The 7996-nt window shown below is 44.5% G+C and overlaps 1 pseudogene; it reads right to left on the bottom strand.

Annotated features, from left to right (window-relative positions):
* Positions 1–6306: 6306 nt before the first annotated feature.
* On the bottom strand, positions 6307–6488 carry LOC126532570 (U2 spliceosomal RNA; annotated as a pseudogene).
* Positions 6489–7996: the final 1508 nt, after the last annotated feature.

Genomic DNA, 7996 nt, shown 5'->3' with positions numbered 1-7996 from the left:
CTAGGCATTCATACGAGTTGACGTATTCAAGGGAAGCTTCGTGAAGTAAGCATGAAGGCTGTCAGTGTTGTTGGTGTGACGTGATACACACTTGGTTTTAACTTTATTAACCTTTAGTCGCATCAACCAATTATCGCGCCAGTGTGATATGCTTGTAAGCTCGTCTTGAAGCTTATCAGATTCAGTGTGGTTAGTTATTTTGCGATAAGGATCTGTAAAGATCCTGATAATTGAATGGGAAATGCATTTAGTGAGGTCGTTAATGTAAATCAGGAAGAGGAGATACTGATCCCTGGGATACACCGGATGCTACAGAGGTGTGTGAGAGGATGAACAGACTTCAGCAGAAACGTACCGGGTTCGATTAGATAGAAAGCTTTTAATCCAGTCCAGTACATTAGGGCCAATGTTAAGCATGCTAAGTTTAGGAATGAACAAATCATGTGAAACAGTGTTGAAACATTTCGCAGAGTCCAAGAACACGCAGTCTACATAGAAACCCAAGTGAGTGCGGGTAAATAGGACATTAGTAAAACATATCAGTTGTATATCGCATGAAAATTTTTTGGTGATACCGTGTTGTTGAGCGTGAAAAAGGAAATTACACTCAAGAAAATCGATCAGATGATAAGGTATAATATGCTCCAATATTTTACATGGTATACTTGTGAGTGATATAGGACGATATGGTTATCGGGAGAATTAATGTTACCTGATTTAAGGATCGGAGCAACCTTGCCAACCCTCCAACCGCTTGGAGAAACGTACAGATTGCGAAAAGGGCATCGAAAGCATAATGGAAGAGTGTGGCTCAGTAAATTTCAGCATTTTACGCCTGATTGAATCTTCACCTGATGAAGAAGATATTTGCAAGTTTCCAATTAATTTTTGTATTCCGACCCAATCTATAATAACTGAATTCATTGGTAAATAAGAACAATTAGAGACAGACGGCGGAGTAGCCGGAGCACATTTGTGGAACACGGAAGCAAATACATCATTTAAAACGGAATAGCACTGGTTCGGAAGGATCGCGACATTGTCAGGGCTGGCTAGCTGGATTACTCTTTCTTTGCCACTAACAATATTCCAGAATTTGGGTAGATTAGATTGCAGAAGTGATGGGAGGGTGTTATCGAAAAAATTATTTTGCATGTGTAATAACGATAGCGCATTCAGCGTGAATGCGATATGCTGCCAGTGTTCGGAACGGGTAGTTGCTTTGGCGCGACAAAAAATACGCGTTTTTTTTTTTTTTTTTTGAATAGGCGTCGTAGATTTTCAGTAAACCATGGTGAGGCAGGACTCGAAACAATCCTTCTTTTAGGCACATAGTGATCTGTTAGTGTGAGCAATTTGTTCATGTGCAATGACCAGTTCTCTTCAACGGTACGTTTAGAAAAGTTTAGTGTGTAGTCGGTAATGAATGATTCTAGTTCAGTTATAATGGATGGGGGTATCGGCGGCATTGAAATCACATATAGTTTTAATGACTTTCTTGGAGCGAACTTTGTTCTTAAGCGTGAAGTGCAGAAGCTAACACTGATTCGTTTGAGGTATGTTGGAAGAAAGACCAAATAGGTAGCTATTGTAAAAGAAAGAGGTTTGAAGTATTAGAGGAAGTGCTGGTAGTGCGCGTAGGTTCATGAATCAGCTGGGTTAGATTGAAATCGGCTCAGATGTATAAAAGATGGGCGTACTCAGAAGATCACTGCTTAAGGGAGGGAACACCGTTTTACCACACTATGTTTGGAAAATTGAAATCACCTAGCAAAAATAAATGATATTGAGTTTCGAACGATTAATTTGTTAAGTTAGAGGCGTTCATGCATGTCGGTGGATTGCACAAAGCGCAGTTGCGCTAGCACGCTCTTCTGATGCGTTGATAGTTCCCGTCGATACTGTAGAACTCTTTCTTCCAACAGAAACCGGTCGTCCAACTAATTGCGCATGACGGATAGCGATTGTCTTTGTACACTGTACTTCGGGCAATGGCATTGAACGTGGCGTAATGTATCCTCGTAGCCGTAGCGTTCACAGGCTGCGATGTCGGCCGTCTCTGTGCGGAACGCGTAGCAATTGGCAAACGCGACCATTAGCCATAGCCTACACAAGAGGGCTGTGTCTCTTCGGGGGAAGTCTTGATAGAAATGGCAGGCTTCAAGTAGGATCCACAAAATATAATCGGACACGCCCGAAGTTTCGTTCGTTCCATTCAGATGCTGTGCTTTAACGTAAAAGTATGTGGAGCTTTTTTGCAACGTGTGTCCTAGAAAGTGGGATGGTATGGGGCGGCGGTCTGCTGAATGGGCTCAATGGGCAGATTGAGAGCCACGTTCACTGCCGGTAACACCACAGTGACGTACGTGGTAGCCACTCAAAGGTAACTTCGTGTTCCTTCTCAGACAGGTGGTTATCTCTTGTGTAGAGAGAGAGAGAGAGAGAGAAAAGGATGCATAGAAAGGCAGGGAAGTTAACAAGAGGCAGTTCCGGTTGACTACCCTGCACGGTGGGAAGGGTGAAGGGGGATAAAAAAAAGAGAAAGAGAGCGGAAGCGGGAGATAGAGAGAAATATGGACGAGCCTAATTTCAAACACCAGCTGCCTAAACAGACTGAACCGCAAGAGAGAAAGAGAGAGAGAGAGAGAGAGAGAAGGAAGGCAGGGATGTTAAGTCAAGAGTCTGGTTGGCTACCCTACGCTGGAGGAAGGGAGAAAGGGAACACTTAACCGCAAGGCCTTACAGTAAACATTGCAATGCCGCCTTCGAGTCGCAGAAAGTCGGCCATTTATGTGTCGGTTTGTCATAATAAAGCGCAGTACTACCTGAAGCGCTCGAAGTTCCGCAGCTGTCGATGTTCTCAAGATATAAGCTTTCATTTTGATAGTGGCGACTTCTGCTTGGGTGACGGAGGTTTGATAAAGCTGTTCGACGGTGCCGTTGGTGTATATGTTTGTGCAGTTCCGGCACTTCTCATGTAAAAGGAGTAAGTTAAACCGTTTAGGAGCCGACGATGACAGATCTGCTTTGTTTTCGTACACCAGGTGTTGTCAGGTAGATAGTTAGCTGAACTAATCACCAAAGAGGAGTCGAACATCTTGCAGAAAGTGTGAAGCAATATGGTGATGACTCACGATGCGCAGATATCATGCGGCAAAACGCGATATGTGGTCCGTCCGCAGGTAGAAATGTTACGTGATGGCGAGGGGTCCCGGCTAAGGGCCTTATATGTACCATTAGCAGACGCGTTAACTGCAATGTGGGTCTTTAGCGATTTCAATAGCTGCTGCGGAATAAGCATTTCGAGCAAGACCTAAACAAATTCAGAGTTTCTGGGCCTGAACTCGTTGTATTGTACAGGATGCAACAAGTCGTGCAGAGCCAAGCGAATACTAAAGAGAAGCATTGAGGAAAATTCTGTTATAGGATTGCCTTTGCTGTTCAATTCCAACCAGACGTGCGTCTTTTCTTGAAGCTGTGGTAAAGTAGAAATGACGCCATAACAAAAAACAGGACGCCACATCACCGTGAAATTTTTCCGTCTGTGTGGCGTGACGTCACCAATGTGAAGAACATCTGGTCGTAGATGTTAACGTCTTTGTCAGTAGAGAATCGCATAACATCCGAAAAAATGTAAAACACAAAACCTGGTTACCTTTTCCGTAAGATGTCTGCGCAATCGAGCAGCCGAAATATATCGAAAAAAGTTTGTTTACTACTACATGTATGCGGCGTTCTTGAGTCAGAGTTTAAATGTACAAAGCTTTGCATTCACATTGCTTCGTCCCTTTTTTTTATGTGCGATTGTTATTTTTTGCATGGATTTTCTTCGTCCTTTTGCATCAGTGAAGAGGAGCTATGCAGCGTTAATTGCGTTATTCTTCAGTGTTTCTTTCAGTGAAGGCACACATGTTCGTGCTCAAGCTCAACAAAAATATTTGTGGTTGGGAAAGAAAAGCATCTTGTGAAATTAAAATAAGCACAAACCGCTTAACTACCTACGGTTTTTAGCTATCTTTAACCCGACGTACATTCATATCAGGACTAGTTCGCGAAGACAGCTTTTATGCTTTAGCAGATTGTCCGTCTGATTCTTTTTTTTTTTTTCGGAGGGAAAACTGTGTTATCTGCATCCTCATGTTGTAGATATGTAAGACGTGCCTGTATTTCAAATGCCTGAACACATCCTGCTCTGGTTTCGTGTCAATAATTTACTTTTCCTGTGCATATCCCTCCAGTACCAAACCAACTTCCATGGGCACTCACTGCAAAACAGCCATCACGTATTCTCTGAGTGATTGTGTTCGAAGGCTTTGTAACAGCTGTAGGTTTTCTCACGGCGATGCTCAACCGACGATATACGATAAACGCATTCTGCTTGTTCTAGGAGAATTTGACGCGTATTTCTTTGTTTTCTTTTTGGCGATTGTATGTGTTTCCACAGCTTTCAGTCGGTGATGTGACGCGAGGTTATTACAGGCGTCTATAAAGTACGTTAATATCTCATATAATATGCCACAATGTCTATCGAAACGTTCCCTCGACCTCAGTAGTCGCCTCCTGGGTCGAAAACTTTGGTGTTGCCTAAAATCCAGCCAGACACCGCCATTCAAGCGAAGTTACATGTCTTGTCATTGAACCGCTCAAGTACTGCTATTGGAATACAGCCGTCATTCTTGTCTTGAATACAATTTTATTTGTATCGCGTCATACTCATTCCTGCTGTGAAGTTCAGCATTACGGCGCACTGAAACTCAACTGCTTCTCTTTTTTTTCTGTTTAGTTTCCGAAGTGACCTTTTCTTCAGACTTCTCGCACATAACAAGTGTCACTAGGTCTAAAATTGGTCAGAGATCGCAGTGCATGCTGCACTAGCAGCTGGCTGTTCAACAAAATAAACACTCACAGTGAGTGTCCGATTAGCAGTAGACAACCACGAAAAGATATCATAACGCAAACTAAAGAGCCATGTCCCCGGAATCGCACCGCCGAAAGTAGACCCGTGTCATTTCCGGTCTAACCATTCGAAAGAAACCTCGCAACCAGCAGTAAATTGGACAACGGAGAGGCTTCGCTGTCCAAAATGGCTTTGTCCTCTCGCGTATCGTCGATTTATTATCGGCTCATTTTACTTCTAGCAAGGTCGGTGAAGAGATCGAATTGAAACCAGTGGGACATGAACATAAAGAGTCGAACTAATCGGAAAGCTCGTGTTTTCCTTGGCTACCGCTGACGTTCCTTGGTTTTTTTTTCTTCATGCGACTCGTTTACAAAGCAATCCACAGCCCGCAACAATCCACATGGTTTATCTTAATTCACGGATTCGGTCATGTTACTACGCATCCACATCCGTATTACTCTTATATACATGAACACGATTATAAAGCACTTTCTCAACATTGTATATCCTGTTCCCTGGTGCGGCAGGAGGCAGGTTAGCACAAAACAAAAGCAACGGGAGATAAAGAGATGGAGGCTCAGTTTATCAAATATTAAAAAAATCACATGAGTATACTAAGGACAACCAGATCCCTGCAGCGGAGATTAACACGCCATTGATATTCTGCAATGCGATGACATTAATTAATTTCGTTTTCTTTTTTTTCCAACGGTTATTACCGACATGGGAAATATCACTGAGACTGGTACGCAAAGCTTTGTCCCACAGATAGCGTGAGAACTTATCCCTGCCGGTGCCATGGTGCTGTAATACTATTCAATTTCTTGTTTCTGTTCTCCGAGTGGATACCCGAGCTAAGCAGAGCAATTAAATTCATGCTGCAGCGGCACTATTGTCTCGTGTCGTCCCTACTGCCTGCCTGTCCTCTAGGTTATCAGAGCACAAGTACAATGTAGAACAATGCAAGCAAGCTAATCTGGCTCATCACTGTGCTCGTTGTGAGAGTGCTCTGAAATAGAAATGTTGTGTCGTCAAATAAAGCAAGTGAACCGACGACTAGAGAAGTCGTTGAAGCAGATCTGATTGACACGCTTGGTGAGCAGTGTGAGCGCACCCCTTATATCTTTCTTCACGAAAAAAAAGGAGTTAAAGCGCAAGGTGAACACGGTTTCTCTCTTTTTTTGTGTGCTGTGCCGGCTATAAATGCGCACTCTCTGTGAAATAAATACCAGTAGGAAGTCAGCGTTGTCTATGTTTCTTCCACGTTCGTCCCTTGATTTTTTTTCTTGCACGCTGGTATTTGACGACCGTCTCGTAAAGTACATTCCTACAGCGACGCTGTGTATGACAAGGTTCGCGAGAAAATTGTGTGCGTCTATCGAGCCGTGTAAATCGAGATTTCTCCCTATACGTAGACCAACCCCAAAGATGATAGAATACCAGGCCGACCCGTGGTGGAGCTTAAGCAGGCTTTAAGCACTCCGCCAACTTCCAAAAATAAGTTCAATATCTTAGGTTCAAGTACAACCCGTATCAGATATTAAGCTGATAAGAACAGATACTACACTTTGACCTGCGTCGGCCGTGTCTACGTTCGCACCACCCTCTCTTTGTCGGCGTTCCAAGCGCTTGCGTATCTCCTTTCTTTTCTTTCCGCTCTCTCGTGGAGGCGGTCCCGTAAGCGTGCTGCCCGCCAGGACCACGAGGCGGAAAGGAACGCGAACCGACGATGTGGCCCCGATGCCGCAAACTTGGAATGTACCACCGGAGCAACGACCAGGTTACAGAGGTAGTTTGTGGTGAACCAATTTTGTGTGCCCTGTGTTGTGTGTGACTGCTTGTGATTTTCGAGTGACCTCACAACCATTACTGCACTGCGGGACGTCGACCAATGCACGATCGCCTGGGCTACAGTGAAGCAGTGTGTGTCCTCGGAGTGCCGTGAGGCGCGTGTCTGTTCTACATGCCGGAATTGGTTAGGAATAGGTGTCGTGGAGCGTTTTGCAGCAATACATGGGTATATATGTATATATATACCCCTCGGTGTCTCATCATCTTTCGGGGCTCAACATCATGGAGGAGTGACTAGACGCGCCTCGCCTTCAATTTATGTGCACACGGCGTTTGATGCATCGCAATGAACAGTTCGCCATTAAGGGGCCCACATACATAGCTTCGCTGGTCATCCATCTTCACAGAGCGGAATGGCACTGATACTTTTTTTAAGGCGATAACAAAACGAGCTTCTTGGCTCGACTGTATGGTTCTGGAATCGGTTATATGAGTGGCGTCTACGTACACATAGGTCCGCAGGGTTATATGACGAGTGCCACTCCATAAATTTGTGTTCGTGACATCTGTAACACCGAGTATATGCCGTTTTTGTGCTTGACTATCTGGGCAAAAGTCTGGGACGGCTGCCACATACCCACCCCTAATCTAGGCTCCCCCATCCCGACGTCATAGAACAACTAAATAAAAGAAAATAAAGCGCTCGAATACACGACGCCCTCGGGCTGCACCTTATAAGCGGAAGTTCGATAGCGCGCCACAAACTAGTCGAAGGTCAGACTTACACATCCGTCAGGAGCGCGCTCATAGTCGAGCCTACAGCACAAGCTGCCTTGGTAGCATGCAACGCTCTGTGTGATTTGTTTACCACTTGTATTGCGTTCCTCTGTCCTCTGTCTTTCTTGCGCTCCTGCCTTAGTAACTCGGGCTGGTTTGCTCCACGCCTTGAGCCTCTCCAATACAAAGAAAAAGGAGCAAGTACACCTGCATTCAACTTTATAAGCTGTTCCCTGCGTTTTTAGCGTTGTGTGCCCGCATTCAAACCATTTCGTTGCACCCGCTAAACAAATGGTGCCAAGAAGACTAGGAGCAGTCGCAAGTCAGGAGTATCAACCTTGGTCTCAATAGAGTTACGTTCATGTGGTCGCTCTGCAGCACCTGAATTGGTGCGAAATAAATATAAACGCCTCCAAGCATATTCTTGCAGTAAAGCCGAAATGATCACTCATTCAATTGGGGCGCAGCATACCCTTACACCCTTAATTATCAACTAAAAGGGCTGGTTACAACAAGAACAGGCTTTAA

Source organism: Dermacentor andersoni, chromosome 5 (genome assembly GCF_023375885.2).
Source record: "Dermacentor andersoni chromosome 5, qqDerAnde1_hic_scaffold, whole genome shotgun sequence".
NCBI classification, from domain to species: Eukaryota; Metazoa; Arthropoda; class Arachnida; order Ixodida; family Ixodidae; genus Dermacentor; species Dermacentor andersoni.
Note: the sequence above shows the minus strand (reverse complement) of the source record. Positions and strands in the feature narration are given on the sequence as shown.